Below are 24451 nucleotides of genomic sequence, written 5' to 3' on the forward strand. Positions count from 1 at the left end.
CCTCTTGCTGTATACCATATCCCCCTTTCTAGATTATAAACTTTCAGAAATGACACCTGAGTTCTTGTGTTTTGTAAAAATTCCTCTGAGGCTTCAGTAAATGTATGTTGTCCAATATGGGGATAGTGGAAATAGAGAGGAAGAGACAGAAACATGAATGATTTTGAAAGAAGAATTCACAGAATTTTGTGATTACTGACTTATCTAAATCTTTCATGGGGACTTATTTTTATTTGTGTGCTGTTCAAACTCTTGGAACCTATTATCATAGGTTCCATATAAATCCATACTCCTGTGCAAAGAAATTCTTCCTTTTATTTGTCCTAAATTGCCCTTTATACTGATGATCCTATTTAAAGCATAAGGGTCTATATGCCTTTTAAAGGTTAGGGCACTGTTTAGCCAGACGCCCAAATATTTATATACGGAGACCTACAGGAGTGTTGTCTGATTAATACCTGTCTTCTTGGGAAAGCTCTGAATAATGTCAACATGAACTACATTATTCCTGCTAAAAATTCATCCATTTAGTTTAACTTGCATGTAACGACACCTGAAAGTCAGGAGCTGTTTGCTGAGCACTGTTGCAATACTGTTGTAGCTCATTCATAACGAATGGTGATGAAGTACCTTCAGCATACCAAATGGGAGTCTCAGCATAAATTGGAAATTTAGGGGCTCCTGGAAACCTTTAATATGTGATGAATATAAAAGGAAAATGCATTGGGTCTCAGAGAGATACTTGTTTGGGAAAAAAAGACGCCTTTAGTAATAAAATTGAATTGGGTGTTAAAACTATGGTATTAACCACATGGTTTATGTTAATGCAAGCTGAAATTTATCAAGATAGCTGAACAATAAAGAAGGTGGAGATGGGACTATTAAATAGAGCTGGGAGGGGCTGGGTAAGGCAGAACCTCTCCATTGTCGTTTCGTCTTTCTCTTTTCTGCTTTTTGATTTCTTCTTTTCTCTCCTGTTACATGACTCTCCCTGCTTTCCCTCCCCTCCTGAAAGCGTTTATTTCTCTTCCTCTTTCATCAGCTTCTCCTCTTTTCCCTAACTGCAGCGTCCTTTCCCCGCTCCCACTTCTTTCCTTCTGTCTGGGAGTCCACCCTCCCTCCACCTCAGATGACCTGTTGCCCCTCTGTTGTAAATGATAGAGGTTTGCAATGAGAGGGGCCCTGAGACCGTCTAATTTAGTTTTCTCTTCTTACAGGTGAGGCTGAAGAGCTCAAGGGAAGTTAAGTTACTTGTCACCCGGATAGCGAGTGATAGGGTCTGCACAAGAGACCCCACATCTGAGTGTTGAAAGGGACTGGAGTGTCATCCATGTCGCCCTTCTAGCCAGAGGAGAAGCATCTGCTGAATGTGTGGACATATTTAGCCTGTTTGTGAACATTTCCAGGAAGAGTAGCTTACTTCTTGTTAGGTACCTTATTATATTGTTGAGAAATTCTGATAGAAAGCCATTGTTTTAGATTAAATTCTGCCTCTCTTTAATTTTCTTTCCCTATTCCTACTTCTGTCTACTAGAATTACAACAGAGGCTTTCTTTCATGTGTTTGCTCTTCAAATATATGATGAAGCAATTGGACTTTCTTAATCCTGTCCTTCCCCAAACCAAACATCCCCAATTCTGTTAATGGTTCCTGGTGTCACATGGCGTACACATTTCTCGTCATTTTAGAGCCCTCTCCTTGACCATCCTGATAGGATGACGACAGATTGACACAATACTTCAGCTAGTATTTAATCCATGTCTCAGACTACAGAGTCATTGTTACATGTAGTAATAATAATCATTATTATCATGATCTGGGAACTTTATTAGTGCTCATCATGTTGGGCTCATATAGTCTTAGGTAAGTCTGAGATTAGATTCAGCTGAAACCCTCAGGTCTCTTCCATTTACACTGCTGAGAAATCAGAGCTTTCCAGCTCCTCTTTTCTGATTATGTAGATGAGTATAATGTTACTTTAGGCCTTAATTTCTACTCCTATAAAATTCGATCATGTTGGTTTTGTACCCTTTCCTAGTACAGACTCTTTCTAGGTTGGTAGCTTTCAGTCGTATTCTTGCACCTACAGTGCACTGACAGCTTCCAACTGGTGAACAACTTTGATCAATGTGTAAATTCACTTTAACTATAACTGAATAAAGTGTCCGTAGGTTATAGGGATACCTGCCAGATAGAGCATTAAGTGACAGAGTTCTGTTACAGAATGGAATGGAGGACACCTTGGCTTGTATCGGTTAAAGTTCATTTGATTACAAGCAATAGAAATCGATTGGAAGAACCCTTGTATCTCACAAAGCTAAAGGAAGAATGGGACAGCTAAACCTCAGAATAGGCAATTCTACTGTAAGTGTTCAGGATGTTTTCCAGAAGTGGTGACTCTCAGTTTCTGGGTGTTTCCATACTACCTTTCAAAATTCATGGTGAAAAAATCTGATTACTCCAACTGGGGTGCCACTGAGTTCCCTGGAGCAGTCTTGGTTTCTAACCCCCTCCCCCGGCCCCATTGTCTCATTCTGCTCTGTGTCACGTAGCCAGAGGTACAAAATTTTGTTACATATATTCAGAGCCAACACGAGCCAACTCCTATGTCCTAACTTCCTACTGAAGTGGAAATATTATAAGTTATTCTCCCAATGATGCCTGCTAGAGGCATAGCAAAGTATAAAGACAGTGCCAAAGGAAGAGAGTGTGCTTACTGGGACAGGAGAATGTAGCCTTTTTACTGTATAAGATAGCAAGGTCAAGGCAGTAAAGAGATCTTCTTAAATAGCTGCACAATCCTGAAGAGCAACCACAGAGACAGTGAGAGGTTTAAAGACACTGCAAAATGTAGCTATCCTGTAGGAGTGATTCTGCCATAGTTTTGCTGACCTCATTTGCTCATCAGATAGTCCTCAAATACTTATTAGGTGCTTACCACATGCAAGCCATCATCATAGGGGCTTAAAACCACAATAAATAAGCTGGATAGTCTTCCCCTGATGGGGCTTATATTTTAGTGAGTATTTGGGCACACAATCAATAAGGAAACAAATAAACAAGAAAGATAACTTCAGACGATGATAAGTGTTATAAAGAACACAGAAGGGAGTAGCGTGAAGGAGAATGTCAGGAGTGGGCCAGGTGCACAGTCAGGGAAAGGCTTTCTCAGCTGATGCTTGGGCTGAGCCCTGAACATCTCAGGAGACTGTGTATGTTAATTTGGGAGAGCTAGAGATATCTGACTTGCTTTGTGTTATTTTGAGTTTTTTTTTTTTTTTTTAGCACTTTTAGCTATCCTGAATAATTCTAGTATTTGAAAGTTAATTACAAACACAAGACCAAGAGCCCAGCCCTACGTAGACTGACCCCTGACTTGTCTATAAGAATCTGGTGACTTGACTCCTGAGGTAATAGTCCTTGGAGTTATCCAGCTTGGTGTGAATGAGGGGAAAATAAGGAGAGGTTTAGATTTAGTTTCCAGAAGCTTCGTAATGAAGAAGGGGGCATTCTGATCCCCCAGTTTCACCAGCCTGTATTTCTACCATTTTCCCATTGGCTACCTGCTTAGATGTAGGCCCTGGACAAACTTAGACAGTTCTTAGGAATAACCAGACCCAAAGCTCCATTTGATAAATGAGAAAGCAGAGAGTTTTAGACCCTTGCCTAAGATCACACAGCTAGTGAGGATGGAACCAAGGATTTGACTCTGAGTTTCCTGTTTTCCACTTCAATTCTTTTTCTCCAGAACATCCTAACCCTGAAGATAGAGGAGCTGTTTTTTTTTTTTTTTTTTGAAGAACTGTATTTCAAACTAGGGTGGGATCAGAGCTCACATTTATTTTTTAAAATAATTATTTCATAAAATTTCCAAAGATACAATGACTATTCTATAATAATAATGACTATTACTAAATAATAAAATATTACATCTTAGTAAAATATATTATTAAGCATAATTAATATCACACATATTTAATAAAGAAATAAACAGCTATGGAATTACTTATAAGAGGCCAATGAACCTCCTAGTTGTGGGATGGAGGAAAGTATATCTTGGAGAACTGCAGGGAGGAGGTGATATTTAACCTGGATTTGAAGAATTAGCAGCAATTCACAGGTAGTGGGGGTGGAAAGTACAAGACATTCCAGGGAGATCAGCAGAAGTGGTGGGTTAGAGGGCCAAATAATGGGATGTTTGGAGGAGAGGCCAGAGAAAATGGTAAGAAGGTGGACGGGACCAGGTTGTAAAGGGCCTTATTTGCTTTGCCAAAGATTTTCAACAATATCCTATAGAAAAGTACTGTTCAAGGGCCCCTTTTGTGGTCTTGGAAATGTTTGACATTTCTATTGTCCAATTTCTATTGAACACTTGAAATGTGGTTGATACACTGGAGGTACTTTAATTTTAATGCATTAAAATGTAAATTTAAATAGACACAGGTGGTCAGTGGCTACCATATTGGGCAGTTCAACTTTATAATATGTGGGGGCTTCAGAGATGCCAGGTAAGTGAGTAGTGCAGTCAAACATATGTCTAGTGATTCCTCCATTTGAAGAATCATGACTATGAAGCTAAATCTATGTAATGCTACGACAGTCAATCAAATAGGAAAAAATAAATTCATGGATCAATTTTTGCACAGACCAGCCTCAGAATGAAAACAACAGCTATCCTGGGATGGAGAATGCTCATGAAACAGGCTTTTCTAACATGAATTCTCCTGGGATCCGAATGCATGCTGCTTTAAAACCACAACTCCAGGAGTGCTATCAGTAGCCTTTGTATCGTGAGACACCAATAAAGAGATAATAGCAAATAAAATACTGTTTTATTAAGTCTCTCCTCTTTCCTTAGATTATTAGACAGTGCTGCTGCATTTCTATAAGGTTTCTAAAATTTCATGTATATATTAAGAATGCAATAATTAAAAAAAAATCCATTCTGGTTCATTTATCTGTCGCTAGTTAAGTTACAGATGATGAGTTGGCTAACAGGGACATCAGTCTTTTGTTAGCACAGGGTACTCTCCAGAGAGACAACAACTTCAACACACATTTTAGATGTATTCCAAATTAGGGAGGATATCTTTCAACAATTCTAAAAACACAAACAATTTTTTAAGCTTGTGATGGGCTAAGGCCTCCTTTGGCCCAGTGGGGCTGGGACTAGGGGGCTGTGGTGGGTACAGCACTTGCTCCCCAACCAGGCTGCCTTTGGTGGGATTGACCTCGCTTCCAGCTCCCTGGAGCCGGGTTTGGTTTCACTGTTGATTTAGTCCAGGATTTTGTAATGGGCCTCAACTGCTGACCTCAGTTGTTGAGAAGATGCAACCATCAGGACCGGTCCTGGAATCACTCGCCTTCTTGGTTCTTCCCCATCTCCCATCACCCTGCTGGCCAGGGTTAGGCCAAGAGCCCTGATCCAGACTGTAGCACAGGAAAATGATAAAAACTATAAGCCAGACCTTTTATTCTTTGTCCTCCTTGCCCTTTTCCTCCAAGGCTAAAGGCACACTCAGACTTCCCTTAAGTACACTGAACCTTGGCCAGAACTAGACCGATTTCCAGACATACATGGGATGGTCAGGAACAAGCAGAGGTGCAGTGTTTCCAGGTCCTTTGCAGAAGGGAGCAGAGCTTTTGGACACCAACTCTATGTTCCTCCTTTTGCTTGGGTCTTATCTTGAAAACCAGCGGGACAGGATACCAAGTCGGCCACAAGAGGGCAGCAAATGATTTCTGTTCTAGCTTTGTTTCTTTTCCACAGAGCTGCTATTTAGTCAAGAAATAAAAATTTGATGTTGATGAGAGGAATGGGACCTGGGGCTCATTTCCCTTCGCAGCTTTTGCACATTTTCCCGGGTATCCTTGTTAGTGCAGCTTATCGCTGGAGTGTGGCAAGTTCTGGCTGGCGGTCCCCCGGCCCAGGCATGCAGGATGTGAGGCCTGTGGGGTGGGGCCTTCTCTCCGCTCAGCTCTCGAGGTCAGGGTTTATCCCCAAGGAAAGGAACATCACAGCCCTGCCTTTAGTAGAGTATTTATACATTGTCTTGTTTCAACTTCCCTTCTTCTAAAAGATCCCTCAGATCTGGATAATTTTTGGACCAAGTTATTAGATGCTGCTCAGTTGCCAATTTACCTACACAGGAGACTGAAGGCAGAGGCGATGTCTGGAGGGCAGAAATCTTTGCTTCATGGAGAGGATTGCTGCTTTGTTGGTCATGAGGTGTGATCATTCTTGTGTTCCCACCTCTGTGTCTGTGAGGTGCAGACCAGGCCTAGGCTGACTCGTGAGAGTGGCCCTAACCTGGCATCATTTGATTACCTCCTTCTCTATGTCCTTCTCTCATGGGAGGAGCTTTTTATACTCTCCAAATTCAAATCAACAAATATTTATTAAGCACCTCTGGTGCTGAGTCACTGAGTAGATGCTGAAATGGCTATCAAATGGCACTAATAATAACAACGTATTTATTAAGTATGTATGCTCAGCTCACTTCATGAATGTCCTAAACAACACTAGGAGGCAAGTATTATTCCCAGTTTGCAGATAAAGAAATTGAGGCTTGGAGAAGTCAAGCAGTTTGTCACTTAGCTGGTCAAGGGGAGGAACAGAAAGTTGAACCCAGGCTTGGCTGACTCCAGGACCCTAAGTACACTGCTATCTTGGTTTTCTTCTTAGAAAGACCTGCACACTCAAAGACCTTATAATTTACTGCAGTGGGTTTATAGACTTGGGTCTATATCAGAAATCACCCAGGGAACTTTTAAAAATCCCAATGCCAGGGTCTTATCCCAGGCCAGTTAAAGCTGTGTGTGTGTGTGTGTGTGTGTGTGTATGTGTGTGTGTCTGGGAGAGGGTGTAGTGCCAGCACTTAAAAATCTCCCCCAGGTGATTTCCCTGTGCAACCTGATTTGAGAAGCCCTCCTTTTGTGGAGGGGAAATGATGGGTGATATAAAGGCCAGGGACCAAAATGAAGAACAGAGTATATTTGTTTTTGTTGAGATTGCCTGTCTGTGTTCCTGCAAAGATGGGTACCTGTGTCTAAAAGGAGCTCCTGGCTAGTTACAGTTATAATAACTAACATTGCTTTGAGTACTTGTTCCTTTTGAGGCAGTTTTTAAATTTTTACCTTTATTAATTCTTTACATTCTCACGAAAGCCTATTCAGGAAGTCCTACCTTTTCATCAGGTCTAAGAGGGTTCCAAGACTGCATCATCATCGTACGTGCACTAAGAAATAAAGAAAAACACCACCAATTCATTTTAAGTCACCATAAATGATGATTGTTTCTTTCAGAGATGTTAAAATGTGAGAAAACATGCATCTTAAAATTCATGGATTGTGTTTTTTTTAAGTGTATTTTCACTTATAGTTGAAGAAACAGAGGCACAGAAATCTTCAGTAAGGTGTCCAAGGTTTCTCGGGTAGGAAGCGCTGTAAGCATTTACCATGTCATCAGTATTCTTCCTAGACATAATTTCTCTCATTTTGGCCACACTGCATAGCAAGTGGGATCCTAGCTCCCTGACTGGGGATCGAACTGGAGCCCGCAGTAGTGGAAGCTCAGAGTCCCGACCACTGGACTGCAAGGGCTGTCTCTTCCTAGACATAATTTTTAATGGTGACAGTGAGTTTCATATACATAAACCCTAATTACTTTAATTATACCTCTAATTTTAGTTGATCGTATCTCAATGTAAGTTTTTATATGTCTTTTCCCAGGGCTTGGTCAACCCCGCTTTGGGTACTATTTTACATATAATAATAATTCAGCTAAATTGTCCCCACTTGTGTGAGATAGATGCTGGGACATTGCAGGCCTCCTGTAGAACTTTCTGGTTTTCAGCCCATTGGGTCACGGATTGGCTGGTTTCATCTGCTGGCTTCTGATTGGTCCTCCTCTCTGGACTCTGAAGGAAAGTTTGTTTTCATGTTTGCTCGTCTCTCTGTCAGTCCTTCGTGCCTTCGAAGAGCTCACGGTGGAGCTGCTGTGGGGCTGAATGACAAGACAGAGTTGAGCTCTTCCCGTGTGGACTGTATCTCCTGGAGGACAGGCCAGTGTCTTGGCTCCGTTTGTAGCTTTAGTGCCTGGCACGGGGTACACAAACAGTAGACTTGTTTCAGTTGAGCTACAGATATAATAAAGGAGACTGGGCTCACCTAGGCCAGGTCAGATAACGGAAGCACAGGAGACAAAGTAAAAGTACTGTCTTCCTACACGCAGCCTCGTATTTGGTGGGGGTGGGGTGGGGCAGAGAACAATAAGGGAGAGACTTGAGGCTGAAATCAGGAGAAAAGCATTAGGAATGTCAGTCAAAACAGGGAGGATTCAGAAGGTCCAAGTGGGTGGAGGAATAGAAAGAATGTAATGCAGAACAGGATTTTCAGACGTTTATGTGTGAGGAAATCACGTGGAGGGAAGTCTTGATAAGAGGCAAATTCTTAATTAGTAGTCTGGATGGACTCTGAGAGTCTGTGTTCTTGACAACAGCCCAGGTATTGCTGATGTTGTCTGTCTAAGGAAGATCAAGTGGAAAGGAGAAAAATGAGAAAAGTTTTCAGGATGAAGAAAAGTAGGTAAAGCTTGGAGGTGATGCCGAAGGGCATTGCTAAAGGAGTCCTCTTCTCTGGACAGCTCTTACCCCAGGAATATTTCTCTGGCAGGACTAATAAAGACAGTGACCTTCCAGAAGGCAGGTGTGTGGGAAGGAATGGAGGCAACTGTCTCGGGTTTTTGTCTATTTATTTTGTGCAATTTCAGCAAGTTGAGTTCAGATATTTTCTTAAACATTTCTCGCTTCACACTGCCCACCACCCCCTCAGGTGTACTGGGATTCCATTTTTCTAGCATTTCCTGTAAGATGGTTTCAGAGATTCCTTCTTGGGGAAATAGGGAATTTGCTAATTTTGAAACCGCTTTGATATTGTGGACAGATGCCATGAGAGCCCCAAATTCATTTGAAGATGAAAATGATGTTTGAAGACCTCAGATGGTCAACAAAGATGAGAAATAGTTGAAAAACATATCTAAAGACCATTTGCCATTTAAGGATATTATTTATTTTCATTTTTCTTACCCACTAAGACTTTCATTTTGCCAGTTCAATATGGTAAACATTTTAAGTCATGTGGGGTTACTTTTACTTTTAAGAATATGCTTCTAGGCTCCCAATAAAGTCCTGTTCATCCTAAGAGAACTCCATACTGACTGATTAAAGGGGAGATTGTACCCAGGAAAGCACTGACTTCCCCCGTAGCTTCATGGAGTTCAGTGTCCCTATTCCCTCAGAGACAGACAAGTCCAGAACCCCCATTCCTGCCATGGTGAGAGCTGTTATAAACTGTGATGAGAAGTGGACTCCGCTGCAGATTTATGATTCCCAGCCACCTCCCAGTGACTATTTGGACAGACAGTATCTCCTCTTATCCCTTCTGTCGTATGACATCCCTTCTATCATAACTTGGGAGATAGCGGTCAGGGCCCAGGTAAATGGTAACACTGGAGTTCAGTTGGTGATTTTTTGCGTCAGAGTAGTGATTTCAGGTGTATACTCCCAAGCTCTGTGACATGCAGGCTCATGTCTTTCCTGTAGAAGAATGGTTGATTTGTAACACTCATTTTCCAGATAATTGTTTTCTTTGGTCTTGTGTTGCTGCAAACCACTCCCTAGAAAGCTACTATTGTATTTTCTTCTTTTCAAGTGGTCCAGTTTAGAGAAGGAAATGTGTTTCAGATTCTTATCCAAAGCCTATGCAAACCATTTCAGTTTAGAAAATTGGTCTGTAAATCTTAACAGGGCTTGGGATTTTCTCGGACACTTATGTGGTTTCAGGTGGATCAAAAATGGATGCAGTCCGCCCTGAGGACTACAGCGTGGCTGTCCGAAGCCAGCCTGTAACTGCAGTAATGGGCAGTGTTATGAATGGGAAAAGAGAGGTAACCAGATGTTTTGCACTCTGAAGAGAACTTCTGTTTTATTTCCAGTTTAGCTTCAAGTTCAGTCCTCTCCAATGGCAAAGCTTGTCCTCTGGGGCTCACCTCACCTTGATGAGAACGGTTTGCCTGCTCTCCAGGGGTGCAAGCTGATGGCAGCCAGATCGGAGCGATGCTGCAACTGCCTTGTCTGGTGAGGTTGAGCTGTGTGTGGCGCTTGTGGTAAACGGTGACAGAGGAGGTAGCAATGGTGTGCAGGTTGCTGGTGTGCCTGGCTTGTCAGGGGAGAGAACAAAGCAATGGTGTGCAGGTCGCTAGTGTGCATGGCTTGTCAGGGGAGAAAACAAAGCAATGGTGTGCAGGTTGCTGGTGTGCCTGGCTTGTCAGGGGAGAGAACAAAGCAATGGTGTGCAGGTTGCTGGTGTGCCTGGCTTGTCAGGGGAGAAAAAAGTGTGACACCTGCCGACATGTATTGTATGCCTGCTGAATGCTGGGCTCTGTGCATTCGTTGTATCGTCTAACTCTCTCAGCAGCTATGTGAGGTAGGTATTGTCATCCCCTTTTCCCTGTAGAGGTAACCACAGTTTGGGGAAGAGAGATTTTCAACTTTCTGCCAAGATGACACGGAAGAGTCCTGCCTCCCCAACCCTGCTTTACCCTTTAGGGAATTCAGGAAGGGCAAGAAAAGGAGGACCGTATTAGTGGTTCAAGCTAGGACAAGCTCTCAAAGGGAAGTGGAGGGGAATGGAATAAAGCTGCTCTGTTTTGAGTCTCTAGGCTCTAACACACATGAGCATTTTTCCCGCCATGGGAAGAAGACCAGAGCAGTCCAGTCAAATTCTTGGAAATATCATGGAGGGTCTGCATGGAGCAGAGGGTCTTTGGGGTGGGACCTCCTCGCATCATCGCTGGCACCAAGGAAGCTGCGGTGTGAAGGTCCAGGAGTCTTTCATCAGTGTGAGGGGTGCTCCCCTGTTCTTTAAAATCAGCCTGGTGGCTGTCTTATTAACATTCAGATTTCAGATTTTTTTTTCCACTTCTCTTAGCACAGGGAGCCAGACTTTTGTAAAAGTACTTCCTTTCCTCTGTTAGAGCCACACGGCCCCCAGGGGTGAGGATGCTGCCACATGGCGCTTCACAGAGCTGTGGGATGAGGTCCCCCAGACCCTGGTTCTCGAAAGTCGAGTCTCCGAAGTGGAATCCTCCATTGCGGCTCTGGTTTACAGGGCAGCTTGTCTCTCTTCTTTGAAACTGGGGTTATTTGCTAAGCAAAGGCAGCACAATCACATCTTGCTGATGCTCCCAGCAAACATCAGTAGCAAATGATCCTCTTAAGCAAGTGCGCATGGCTGGAGGCAATGCTGGGGGCTAAGTATATGGAATGGACTCAGACCCAAACAACTGTTCAATCTCAATGCCACTTCATCAGAGGACGCCTTCAGAATACAGATGTGGAGAAGGCACCTCGGAACCGTAGGCGGAGGGAGTGGGAGAAGGGGCTTCTCTCCACATGAACAAACGGCTGTATCCTAGGGCACTGGGTCCATGAGCTCAGCTCCTCTGCTTTGTCCTTCTGGCTGGATAGAGGCTCAGCCACTGAGGCCGACCTGGATGAGGGCATCACAGGACTGAACCTGGGCTGGAACGTGAAGTGCCTTCTGCACACTTTGGCTCTTTGATTGCAGCAAGTGGCATTCCTATGAGTCCAAATGGACCATTTCCCATCCATTTTATTAAGTGGCAGAAGTCCCTGCTACTTGAATGAATGGTCTTCTTTTTGATTTTGGAAGAGAAAATCCTTGGCTATTTTTCACATCATCACTGCTCAGTCTTACCATTCCTGTCATCAGTTTATTCTAAATAGAAGGAATTCCATTTTCTGATGGGAACCTGGGACAGGGCTATTTGCACAGAAAGGAAGTCAGGGAATGTTGGTGGCTGGTGCTGCTGGTATTACCAGGTTACTAGTGTAACAGGCAATGGCAACCCACTCCAGTACTCTTGCCTGGAAAATCCCATGGATGGAGGAGCTTGGTGGGCTGCAGTCCACGAGGTCTCGAAGAGTTGGACACGACTGAGCGACTTCACTTTCACTTTTCACGTTCATGCATTGGAGAAGGAAACGGCAACCGGCTCCAGTGTTCTTGCCTGGAGAATCCCAGGGACGGGGAGCCTGGTGGGCTGCCGTCTATGGGGTCACACAGAGTTGGACACAACTGAAGCGACTTGGCAGAGTGTAACAGGGGCATGTAGAAGTGGGACTGCATGAGCTTTCAAGCTTTTAGCCACAGTGCTGTTTGTCTGTAGGGTGGATGTGCTTTCAGATGACTGTTGGAAAGGCCCTGGGATTTGATGTTTGTATTTTTTTCTGGATCTCCATCTCAGTTCTTTCCTTTTTTTGTTTGGTAGGGTTCTGTTTGCTTCCTAGGCTGTCTGATTTCCAGCCACTGTCTCCTCTCCCCAAGGCTGGATCTTCCTAAACACATTTTTAGGCTCAGCCCTGGGAATTCATTTGCAGGCAAGAGGGATTTAAGGAGTTTCAGATTTGAACATCAAGTGGCTTTTGGTGCTGGTACAGCCTTCATCTCATTCCCTGATTCTAATAACTGAAGTTATGGGCCAGTTCTGAGACATCATCTCACCCTGTGCCTTACATCTGAGAACTGAGCTCTGTCTAGCTCTCAGGACCTAATTGTTCTTGCTTCCACTGGAGAGTTCAGTTTTTGTATTATTTGCCTATTATAAATGATTGTTTCAATGGTCTTCCATATATTTTGCTTTCTCCAGGATGGAGATTCTGCCCTTATTAGATTCCTCTCCATTCTCTCTCCCTGAATACCTTCTATCTGTAGAAGGATCTCTCTGATGCTGCCTGCCTGTCCAGGCTGCTGGGGTTCTCCTGGGTCTCTTATATTCCCTGATGAACTGTCTTTTTAGGTAGCATGCTATCTCTTTTTGGACTCTGAGTCTGAATGCCCATTCATCCACCCATCCACCCTCCTGTCCACCCTTTCATGAACTCATCTATTCACTCACCAACCCATCTACCCATTCAGCCACCCACCCATCCATCCATCTATCCATCTGTCCATCCAGGTGTACCTGCTGTGTGTCAGCCATGTGTTCTCTGACTGTACCTTTTAGAGATGATGCTGCACCTGTCAGGCTGTGTTTCCTGCCAGTGCTTATAACTAGATCTCTCATTTGACTCCACTGAGTGGGTCCAGGTGTGGTCATCTTCCTTGTTATCAGTCCCTTCCAGCTACTCTGTCCAGTTGTACTTTACTGAAATTCTCATTTGCCCTCATATGACAGAGATTTCAAATCAGTTTTTATTCTGTCTTTTATGATTCTGATCACTGTTATGAAAAAAATACATAGTTTCACATTTTTAATCCAGTTACTATTAACTCCATAGTATTCCTTGAACTTTATTAAGACTCAGGGTCTGGTCAGAGTAAATATAATTCTAGTGGTTTAGATATGCTCACCTTCTTTGTAAGTTGTACAATTTGTTCATATTAATTCCACTCCTACTTTTATCAGGATAAATTTTGATGTGTCCTTTTGAGAAATTTTGTATCATTTTGTTAAAATCTCTCATTTTTAATACACTAATGGAAAACACAGAAAAAAACAAGGTGAAAAAGAATAGATATCTTGTACAACTCAGGCAACCTCAGAGAGGGAAAAGGCTAGGGAGAAAGCCATCCCATGCTTTTTTCAGATTCCTCAATGCAGTCAGCTTTGCAAATGAATTGTTCAAAGCTGTTTCCTTTGAAGTGACAGATTTGTTCTGCAAAACAGTAAAGTGGTAGAAATGAGTCAAAAAATTAAGAGGACATTATAAAATTATTAGGTTTAAGGGAATATGAAAAACATTTAATAGTTTGAAAATATGGTGCAGGAAAATACTTTTTAGCTTAAAAGTTAGTGGCATAGATCATAAGTGAGTCCAAAAGCAGGTGCTAAATGCAAATTAAGCGCTAAACTCAGTGAGTGGGTAGAATACAGAAAAATCCCAGGGAGAGGAGATTGGTCCTTTTGGAGGAAGACTGTTGGAATCTGAGTGACATTCTCAGGAAGGTCAGAGGCTTCAGGGTTGGGTGGAGATATTTAAAGACAAGCAGAGCCCACTGGAGTCCTGGACACTTTCATTTACACTTCCAGCCAGTGTGTTCTGAATGAGCACTTGAATACTACCTCTGGGCAAAGTCCTTAGATGTGGTGGCTGAAAGCCAGTCCTATTATTTCCACAGTCCTCCTCACTCTTAACTTTATAACAATTCACTTGATTCCCAAATGAAATGTTGCTCGCCCGTCTGTCTTTGATCTGTCGTGTCAGCGTCACATCAGATTGCGTCACCTGCTCCCTTCTCTCATTGCTATATCGTCTTACTCTGTTCCTTCTGAGCTGCATTGTCCCTTCACATTTGGATGATTATGTTTGAAAATGCTGCCTCGACATTTTCCCTATTGTATCATGTGTCTCGTGCTCCCACTCTCTGTTGGAAATGAGAATGCACAGTTAAAAGAAACCCAAACATTTCAGTTAACAAGATAGGATGAAAACCTCCCGATGTGTACCATGCGCTTGAGTACATCTGATGAGAACACCCTTAAAAAAAAGCACTCTTTTGTTTTTTTTTTTTAAAGCATTGCATAGAATTCACTTAAAGTAGTTAAAAGTTTAGCAAACTCTAAATTCCAACCAGAAGGCCCAGGGGATGGTATGGGGAGGTTGGGAGGGAGGAGGGTTCAGGATGGGGAGCATGTGATTTTTTTAAAAAAATAAAAAAAAAAAAAAAAATTCCAACCAGACCAAACAAACTCTGGTTGGTTCATTTTCTCTTGCATCTTTAGCAAATTGAGACCTACCTGCTGAGTTATTTGGTTCTCTCTGCTCTTTATTACAGCATGGTTCATATTATTTATTATAGAATAGTATTATGGTATGTTATATGTTACTTAAATGATTACAATCATCTGGACCCTCATCAAATTTATAGTTATGATAGGCCTTACTTATTAAGCACTTCCTATAGGGAGTAGTTGGAGAAGGCAATGGCACCCCACTCCAGTACTCTTGCATGGAAAATCCCATGGGCGGAGGAGCCTGGTGGGCTGCAGTCCATGGGGTTGCTAAGAGTCGGACACGACTGAAGTGACTTAGCAGCAGCAGCAGCAGCATAGGGAGTAGTGGTTTTCAAACATGAGTATTCCTATTCTAGGGTGTACCTAGTATCACCTAGGGAGCCCTTAAAAATCTCAAAGCTCAGGTCACACCTCCAGATCAACTAAAAGTGGGACCCAGTCATCAGTATTTTTAAAACTTTCTTGACAAGGTGTAGCCATGTTTGAGAACCAGTGATGTAAAACCTTGCTACTCAAAGCTTGGTCTGTATACCCACACCACTGGTGTCACTGGAGAGCTTGTTAGAAATCTCTCCTCAGACTTAGTGAATCTCAATCTATATTTTTTCAGGATCTGAAGGTGCTTCCTTATGCACTTTAATATTTGGGTAGCACTGATGGAAACAGAAGGGCACTCTGCTAAGGATTTTAAGGCCATTCATTTGCAAATAATTTATTATGTTGCCATAATATACTAGGCACATGACAAGGCTTAAATTCATCACTAGAAAAGTGGTTCTTGAGCACTATTTTATAAGGAAATTGAGGCTTGGCCAGATTAAGTATCTCAGAAGACACTCAGCCAGAATTTGAATCCTGGCCTCTGTTACTCTAAAACATAGTGTTCTCCTCAGTACCAAGCAGCTTCTAAGTATAGTTCTTGGATATTTTTTACAGTAAATCAAATAATAGAAACTTCCTAAATCTTTATTAATAGCATCTTTAATCTGTTTATCAAGAACTGAAATAAAGGTAAGATCACCTGGTGAAACATGTAGTTCCTGGCAGGGAAACAGTAAGGTGAGTTGTTTGTTAGTAACCAATGCAGAAGGCAGAAGGCAGGGACAGAAATATTCCCCTCTGGTTATGAGGGAGTCCCAGGGGACACACTGAATATTCATTTTACGGATGAAATATCCTCATTTAGTTATGTTGGGGCTCTAGTGTGCCAGACTTCGGGTAACAGGTCTGGAAGAACCAAAATTGCCCGTGGGGCAGCTTCACGGAATTCGACATACATTCTTGTCGTCTTGCTCCTTTGTTTGCCTCAAGGGCATCATTCTGGGGCTACTTGTTCGAAGATTTTGTGTAAGCAATTCACAGGAATTCTAGAAGCTAGCATGTGAGGGATATTTGATATGACTGAAAATGTGCTCAGGGATGTATATTGTATGTACGAATATTATTTCAACTAAATAATAATAATGATCTGCCACTGTAGTTCTCTTCCACAGATCTAATTTTTGGCTATCTTGTGTCAGTTTCTCTCCCAAATTAGAGATGGTTTTAATGGGACATTTCTAAGATATATTAGATGTAATAAAATAGAATAGGTAAAATAAACCTACCTTTTCACTTCATCATAAGTATTTTTTCCTATTGTTAAAAACCATAAATATGCACCTGCTTTTCAAAATTATTGTTTAATATTCTAATTTATTTGTTGTTGTTGTTTAGTTGCTAAAGCATGTCTGACTCTTTTGTGACCCCATGGACTGTAGCCTGCCAGCTTCCCCTGTCCGTGGGATTTCCCAGGCAAGAATAATGGAGTGGGTTGCCATTTCCTTCTCCAGGGGATCTTCCTGACCCAGGGATTGAAGTCTCCTGCATTGCAGGCAGATTCTTTACCACTGAGCTACCTGGAAAGCACATTCTAGTCTATGGATACACCATAATTTATTTCACCATCATCATACTTTGGCCATCTTAATTTTTTTTTGTTGTTTTAAATAAACACTTTTCTCCATAAATTTTTGTTTCACAACTTAGTTCATTTCCTTAGGATGTGTTTCCTCAGTGAAGATAGTGAGTTAGAGAGCATGAACAGTAAAATTAGAGAGGGAAGGTATTCATTTACAATGAAAAAGGTAATTATCAAAAAGAACACTCATCAACATATTCTTTCTTCGTCATAGGAAAGTACAAGAGTAAGCTCATGATCTGTATTATAAAGTTGCTTTCTATACGAGTGTGTGTTTGCACCAAAGAGTTGGCATTTGAATACCAACTGCCCTTGCAGGACTTGTGACGGTGATCAGCATGGTGGAACAGCTATCAGGATGGGAACTGGTACAATGGGGAGCTAACCCACTGGAGATATATTGGAGACTTAAATTAGGTGGGGGCAGACTTTGTCTAGAGAATTAATTAAGCTTCTCCAGGAAAGTGATATTTCTACTGAAACCCAAAGGATGCGTTGGCTATATGAATGATGGCAGAGAATCTTTCAGGCAGAGGGACTAGCTTATGGGGAACATAGGAAGGGCTGGGGTTGAGAAAGAGTGTGGTCCATTTAAAGAAGCCCAAATTGGCTGGGACACAGAAAACAAAAGTGGTGCAGGCCGTGACTGGACAGGTGAGTAAAGGCCAGATCATGGGAGTCTTAGAGGCCGTGGTGGAGCATTTGGGTCTTTTTCTAAAGGCTAACCTTAAGGTTTAAGCAGCAGAAGGACATGATTATATTTGCATTTAAAAATATCACTCTAGCTGAAGTGTGGCTAATGGAGATGAGCAAGACTGGGGAGCATGGGGCCACCAGGAGCTACTACAGAGGTCCAGGCAAGGCAGAGTAGTGTCTAGACCAGTATGGTGAAGGTAGAGGAAGGAGAAGAGGTATTGGAGACAGCAGGAGACAGAATTAATAGGATTTGGATGCAGGGGAGAGGGAGGAGAAAAGAATGCCTCTGCTAAAGGGTCATTTAGAATCTTTTGCACCTCTGAGGTGATGAGCTGGGGCCAAGGTCACAACAATTTGAATTTTTTTTTTTTTTAAAGAAACACACTTGGCTCTTGGGAGAAAAGGACAATCTTTAAATCCCAGGAGGAATTCTCAAAGCCAGGATAAAAATAAGCATAAGAATGATAATATTTTTTAATATTTTAGGCTTATTTATTTTCTTCTAAATAGCTTTATTAAGAGATAAATGACATTTGGTAAACTGCACATATTTAAAGACTACAATTTGATAAGTTTTGACATAAGACACCATCATTGCAATCAAGATAGTAAACATAACCATCACCACAAAATATCTCCCAGTGCCATCCATCCCTAGGCAAACACTGATCTTTGCTTACTGTAGATTAGTTTGTATTTTTTAGAGTTTCATATAAATGAAATCATATAATGTGCTCTTTTGAGGGGAAAGCTGGGGCATCTTTTACTTATGAAACTCTTTTATATACCTTATCTGATAATTAAAAAAATAACCCTTTATCTAAGGAAATGATATTCAGAGAGGCTAAGTCCCAAGTTTACCCAGTTGAACAGTGGTAGTCCTTGGTCTTGGAGGCCATGCATTCTCCATGGCCAACCACAGCCTGGCTAGGGCAACTCCTGCAGTATGCATAGTCTCTGAGATGCTTCGTGAGTCTAAGGGGGTGCTTAGCCCACATCTCATGGGTTTGGAGGTTGGAATCAGGACCTGCAGAATCTGAAGATGAACCCCTTACCTCCAGGACGGTGCACATGTGAAAAATTCCTGTGTCAGAGAAACAGACACAAATGACCTGAATTTTTGTAGGATCTTCATTTGTGAAGGCCACAGGAAGGCTAGTGGAGATCGCAGAGATGAAAAGGGCGGGATAGATGGTGTGCTTCCTTGGTTTTTAAACAGAACTCAGTGCAGATTGGGTTCAGCAGAAGATGGGGGGAGGGCTCTGGTGGCCCTCCTTTGCCTCTGCCATAGCTGCTTTGTTCTACCTATTCCATACATTGTGCTTCTGGTCAAGACTTTTTTTTTTGCCTATCAGTTCAGTTCAGTTGCTCAGTCGTGTCCGACTCTGCGACCTCATGAATCGCAGCATGCCAGGCCTCCCTGTCCATCACCAACTCCCGGAGTTCACTCAGACGCACGTCCATCGAGTCAGTGATGCCATCCAGCCATCTCATCCTCTGTCGTCCCCTTCTCCTCCTGCCCCCAATCCCTCCCAGCATCAGAGTCTTTTCCAATGAGTCAACTCTTTGCATGAGGTGGCTAAAGTACTGGAATTTCAGCTTTAGCATCATTCCTTCCAAAGAAATCCCAGGGCTGATCTCCTTCAGAATGGACTGGTTGGATCTCCTTGCAGTCCAAGGGACTCTCAAGAGTCTTCTCCAACACCACAGTTCAAAAGCATCAATTCTTTGGCGCTCAGCCTTCTTCACAGTCCAACTCTCACATCCATACATGACCACAGGAAAAACCATAGCCTTGACTAGACGGACCTTTGTTGGCAAAGTAATGTCTCTGCTTTTCAATATGCTATCTAGGTTGGTCAGCAAATGGGAACTTAGTTCCCTGAGGATGACTCAAACTCGTGCCCCCTGCAGGGGAAGTATGGAGTCTTAACCACCGGACCGCCAGGGAAGTCCCCAAGAATTTTTTTTTTGACAAGAGAACTTCATCCTTCAAAAAATCTGAAAATCACTGATCTAGTTTTAATATTCCATCTAGAGATAAGGAAACTGAGGTTTCCTCATCATGTTGCCAGATGAATAGCAGGAGGCCCAATCAAATTTGAATTTCAAATGAACAAAGACAAAATTTTTAGTATAAGTATATAAAAAATATTGCATGGGAAGACTTAACATTAAAAGTATTCATTTTTGCTGACTCTGACAATCCTAAGCGTATAGAGCATAATTTGCATGCCCTAGAGAGGGTCAGGGCTGAAGTGTAGGATCAGGCTATGTGCCTGATGCAGACAAAAAGCCTCTTGTCCAGATGTGGACCGTGGTCAGGCTATATAGTGTAAAAATTCAGGTCTTCCTTTGCTGGAAGCCTAAAAGTTTGTTTTCAGAGCCACACAGCTCTCGAGGCTGGAGAGAGGCAGGCTCGTGAAGGCAGAGCCCTGGGTGAGGCCGATGGCCCTGCTGGGATCCATCGTGCCAGGCTCCTCCCTGTGTGTCTTCCCGTCCTCCCTCCACTGTGTGCTCTGGCATTTGGGGACAGAGCAGCCTGTGACACCTGGGGTGGTGGTGAGCCACCTAGGGTCCAGCCCTGGAGCCGGCTGAAGGGGGCGCGCTGGAGTCTTCGTGCAGAGAGCGCCCAGCTTCTCTCTGGAGCAGGGGAAGAGGAGAAAGGGTCGGGGTGGGGGGCAGAGAAGAGGCTGAAAGTTAACTAGCAAAATCACTCAAATGATCTCCTGTCTTCCTTTTCCCTGACTCGGCCTCATTAACACGAGGAGGCTAATATTTGACTCGGGAGCGAAGGCAGAACTGACGCTCTCTCCAGGGGCTCTGTTAAATGTCATAAATTGCAAAAGCGCAGCTTGAGGAGTTTGTGAATGGCATCTGAGCCCGAGGCCATCTAGTAATATTTATACTGTGGAAGTTCAGCCTTTCCCCTCCTTTGGAAAAAGTTTCGATTTGTTTCAGAGGATGTCCATCTTAATCACTGTTTCGGGCGCTCTAATGGGCAGGCTTCTCAGTTCCCTGCTGCCAGGGGAAGGGCCGGGAAAGATGCGAGACTCCGTACTGCGGGGCATGCTTGCCCAGGCTCAGATTCCGGACTTTTATTCCACCCCATGCCTTCTTTCTCTTTGGGGTGCAGTTAGGAAACAGGTCTCCATCTGTCCTGGGCCAAGAGACTCATACTTATTTTTAGTCTATAAAATCCAAAGAATGAATTATATATTCCTGTTTAGTCATGTCCAAAGGGTGTGAAACTCTTGAGGGGGGGGGCGGTGGTGGGGTGGATGAATGTCACCAGTAATAAGGAAATAATAAGTTATACTGAAAACTTATTACTTGCCAGGCCCCCTGTTCTACTGCTACTGCTAAGTCACTTCAGTCGTGTCTGACTCTGTGCGACCACATAGACAGCAGCCCACCAGGCTCCCCCTGTCCCTGGGATTCTCCAGGCAAGAACACTGGAGTGGGTTGCCATTTCCTTCTCCAATGCATGAAAGCGAAAAGTGAAAGTGAAGTCACTCAGTCATGTCCAACTCTTCGAGACCCCATGGACTGCAGCCTACCAGGCTCCTCCACCCATGGGATTTTCTAGGCAAGAGTACTGGAGTGGAGTGCCATTACCTTCTCCGAGGCTGTATGTTATTATATTATTTATGTTTATCATGCTATGTATTAGGTATAAGCAGTCTGTGCTGTGTGTGCTTAGTCACTTCAGTCTTGTCTGACTCTTTGCTACCTCATGGACTATGGCCTGCCAGGCTTTTCTGGCCATGGAATTCTCCAGGCAAGAATACTGGAGTGGATTGCCATGCCCTCCTCCATGTGATCTTCCCCACCCAGGGACTGAACCTGGGTCTCTTGCATTGCAGGTGGATTCTTTACCCACTGAGCCACTTGGGGAGCCCAATAAGCAGTATACGTATGTATATACTACATATGTAATTTATCAGCTTAGATATATAAGCTATATAAATGTATATATTTATTTTCATACACACACATATATATAACAGTTCCATATATATATATCAGATCATATAACTATGAGGAGGTGGGTATTGTTCTATCCCCATTTAAAGGCTGAGAAACTGAGGCTGGCTCTTAACCGCTAATCTCTCTTGCAGATCCAAGTAAAGGGTCGTTCTAGCTGCTCACAGTTAGGTTAGCTTCTGAACCCCCAAAGTCTGGCCTTCTAGGCCGTTCACAGTTTGTCCCCAATTTGCCTTTTCAGACTTATTTTGCACAACTTATCCTTGGATACAACTCAGATGTGGCCCTACTGTCCCTGAAGTCACCAGGCACATTCCTCCTCTGAGACTCCATCTGCTGGGCATGTTGTGAATGTTGTCTGCCCATCTCTTCATAAAGAAAAAAAAAATTCCATCCACACAATTCCATCAGGTCCTACCTTCTACCCAGACACCCTCGTGGCCAATTCAAACCGTCGAGATTTCTCTCTTCCTCTGACTTATTGGAGAACTGCTCCTCAGTCGGGTAAACCTGGACAGCCTTGAAGTTGCTTTGTGTGGCTGCTCAAGTCTGATGCTGTTTCTTGATGACTCATTTCTTTGTCTTGTTCCCAAACTAGATTATAAACTTCAGGAGGGAAGAGGCTTTGAATGAACATAATGGCCCCTCAGTCAGAGATACTGGAGGATAAGGGGTAAGTGCTTTGTTTTATACTTACTGGCTCTTAAAAGAACCACAAAAGAGGTAAGTGGTTCTCTTCTTTGGCAATTGGGATGCTCCTGGTATCTCTTGGAATAGGTGAGGTCTGAGATTTAAGACTGAACATAAGCAGACACTCATGCAATACTGGCCTTACCCAAATTCTATTTTCCTGAGATTATTCCATAAAAGCCATGATAAGATTGTAGCACTGCAGAGAGTTTGTGTTCTTACAGGAACACAGAGTCAGTGGTTACAAGCAGCAGGCTACTCTGAGCTGGGCTTTCCCTTTCTTTCTGGCATGACTTGGGTGACCACAGACTCAGGAGGCATTAGCGTGGGGTACGTCAATGTTACTTGAGTCATTGTCCCATCAACTGTCATGAGTTCCCACTAATTGCCTCCCCTTAAGTGCAAAGCAATGACTTAGGAAAGGCTGGATATCTGACTGAAGATGTAGGGCTTAAGTCTAGCGAAGCCAGCACCAACTTGGTGTCCAGTCATGGATGGTTCACTAAATTGAGCTTGTGCTTATTTTTTGATGTAAAAGTGAGCTAAGATGGGAGGATTGAAAGGAAGAAAAATTATGCTGAAGTGTTTTTGGCTTTCACAAAATTTGGTGAGTTTTGCAGGACTTTTTCTAATTGAACACTTGGGTGTCTTAGGGAGCATTTTTTTTTGTGGATGAGATAAACCAAAGGTGAACTCTTTCTGGAAATGTGTAAGCATTTTGTGCCTATGCCCTTGGTGAAGTATCCAAGCTTACACCCATGGTCCTCTGGTCTCCACCTTTCCTCAGCTTTCTTCACTGCCCAGAGACGGCTGTTTGTTCTCATGGTAAGGGGAGGAGAACTTCTGGGGACAGAGAGTGATGACTGCTTTTCTTTTGTGTTCATCATAAAGATTGATAATCTGCATATAATTTCCATATTGGGCTGTAAGTAGGAGTAATTATAAAATAATTAAATGTGCTAAGAGTGGTCAGGTCTGTTAAAAGAACAATTATGTAGCTAATTCCTCTGTGTTGCCTTCACTTTGAGTTAAAATGAAATAATTTGAAATAGAACGTCAGCTTTCAGAATGAACATATCAGAGCCCTCTTTTGTTACACAGTTTACCTGTGATAGAATTTCTTTTTTCTTTCTCAAAGCTTAATGAACAGATTTCGTCTTAGGACTTCCAACCAGTGCGGAGACAAAGAGAAGTCAAGGCTGTGCCATGGTTGGACCGTCCCCATTGCATTTGTTCATGCTTCTGTTAGAAGCCTGCCAGTCTTTCAGCATCTAGTTCAAATACCACCTTCTCTTGAAGAAATTCTGTTATCTGAATTATCTTGAGTTCCTCCCTGATCATAGTACCCCCTACTTCTATAGTAGAACTTCAGTTCAGTTCAGTCGCTCAGTCATGTCCGACTCTTTGCAACCCCATGAATCGCAGCATGCCAGGCCTCCCTGTCTATCACCAACTCCCAGAGTTCACTCAAACTCACGTCCATCGAGTCGCTGATGCCATCCAGCCATCTCATCCTCTGTCGTCCTCTTCTCTTCCTGCCCCCAATCCCTCCCAGCATCAGAGTCTTTTCCAATGAGTTAACTCTTTGCATGAGGTGGCCAAAGTACTGGAGCTTCAGCTTTAGTATCATTCCTTCCAAAGAACACCCAGGACTGATCTCGTTTAGAATGGACTGGTTGGAACTCCTTGGAGTCTAAGGGACTCTCAAGAGTCTTCTCCAACACCACATTTCAAAAGCATCAATTCTTTGGCCCTCGCTGGGAGGGATTGGGGGCAGGAGGAGAAGGGGACAACAGAGGATGAGATGGCTGGATGGCATCACTGACTCAATGAACGTGAGTCGGGGTGAACTCCGGAAGTTGGTGATGGACAGGGAGGCCTGGAATGCTGCAATTCATGGGGTTGCAAAGAGTCAGACATGACTGAGCGACTGAACTGAACTGAACTGAACACCTTTCTTCACAGTCCAACTCTCACATCCATACATGACTACTGGAAAAACCATAGCCTTGACTAGACGGACCTTTGTTGGCAAAGTAATGTCTCTGCTTTTCAATATGCTATCTAGGTTGGTCATAACTTTCCTTCCAAGGAGTAAGCCTCTTTTAATTTCACAGCTGCAAGCACCATCTGCAGTGATTTTGGAGCCCCCAAAAATAAAGTCTGACACTGTTTCCACTGTTTCCCCATCTATTTCCCATGACGTGATGGGACCAGATGCCATGATCTTCGTTTTCTGAATGTTGAGCTTTAAGCCAACTTTTTCACTCTCCTCTTTCACTTTCATCGAGAGGCTTTTG

At 43.0% G+C, this 24451-nt stretch overlaps 1 long non-coding RNA gene across 1 annotated transcript in view; it reads left to right on the forward strand.

The window, feature by feature from the left end:
- Positions 1 to 10001: 10001 nt before the first annotated feature.
- Positions 10002 to 24451, forward strand: part of LOC138989223 (uncharacterized) — an 80354-nt gene continuing 65904 nt past the window's right edge. The window contains exons 1-3 of the long non-coding RNA XR_011465471.1: positions 10002 to 10136; positions 21703 to 21965; positions 22060 to 22134. This is a non-coding gene — a long non-coding RNA (uncharacterized lncRNA). The remainder of the gene's footprint in view (positions 10137 to 21702; positions 21966 to 22059; positions 22135 to 24451) is intronic.

This window comes from Bos mutus, chromosome 9 (genome assembly GCF_027580195.1).
Source record: "Bos mutus isolate GX-2022 chromosome 9, NWIPB_WYAK_1.1, whole genome shotgun sequence".
Classification (NCBI taxonomy): Eukaryota; Metazoa; Chordata; class Mammalia; order Artiodactyla; family Bovidae; genus Bos; species Bos mutus.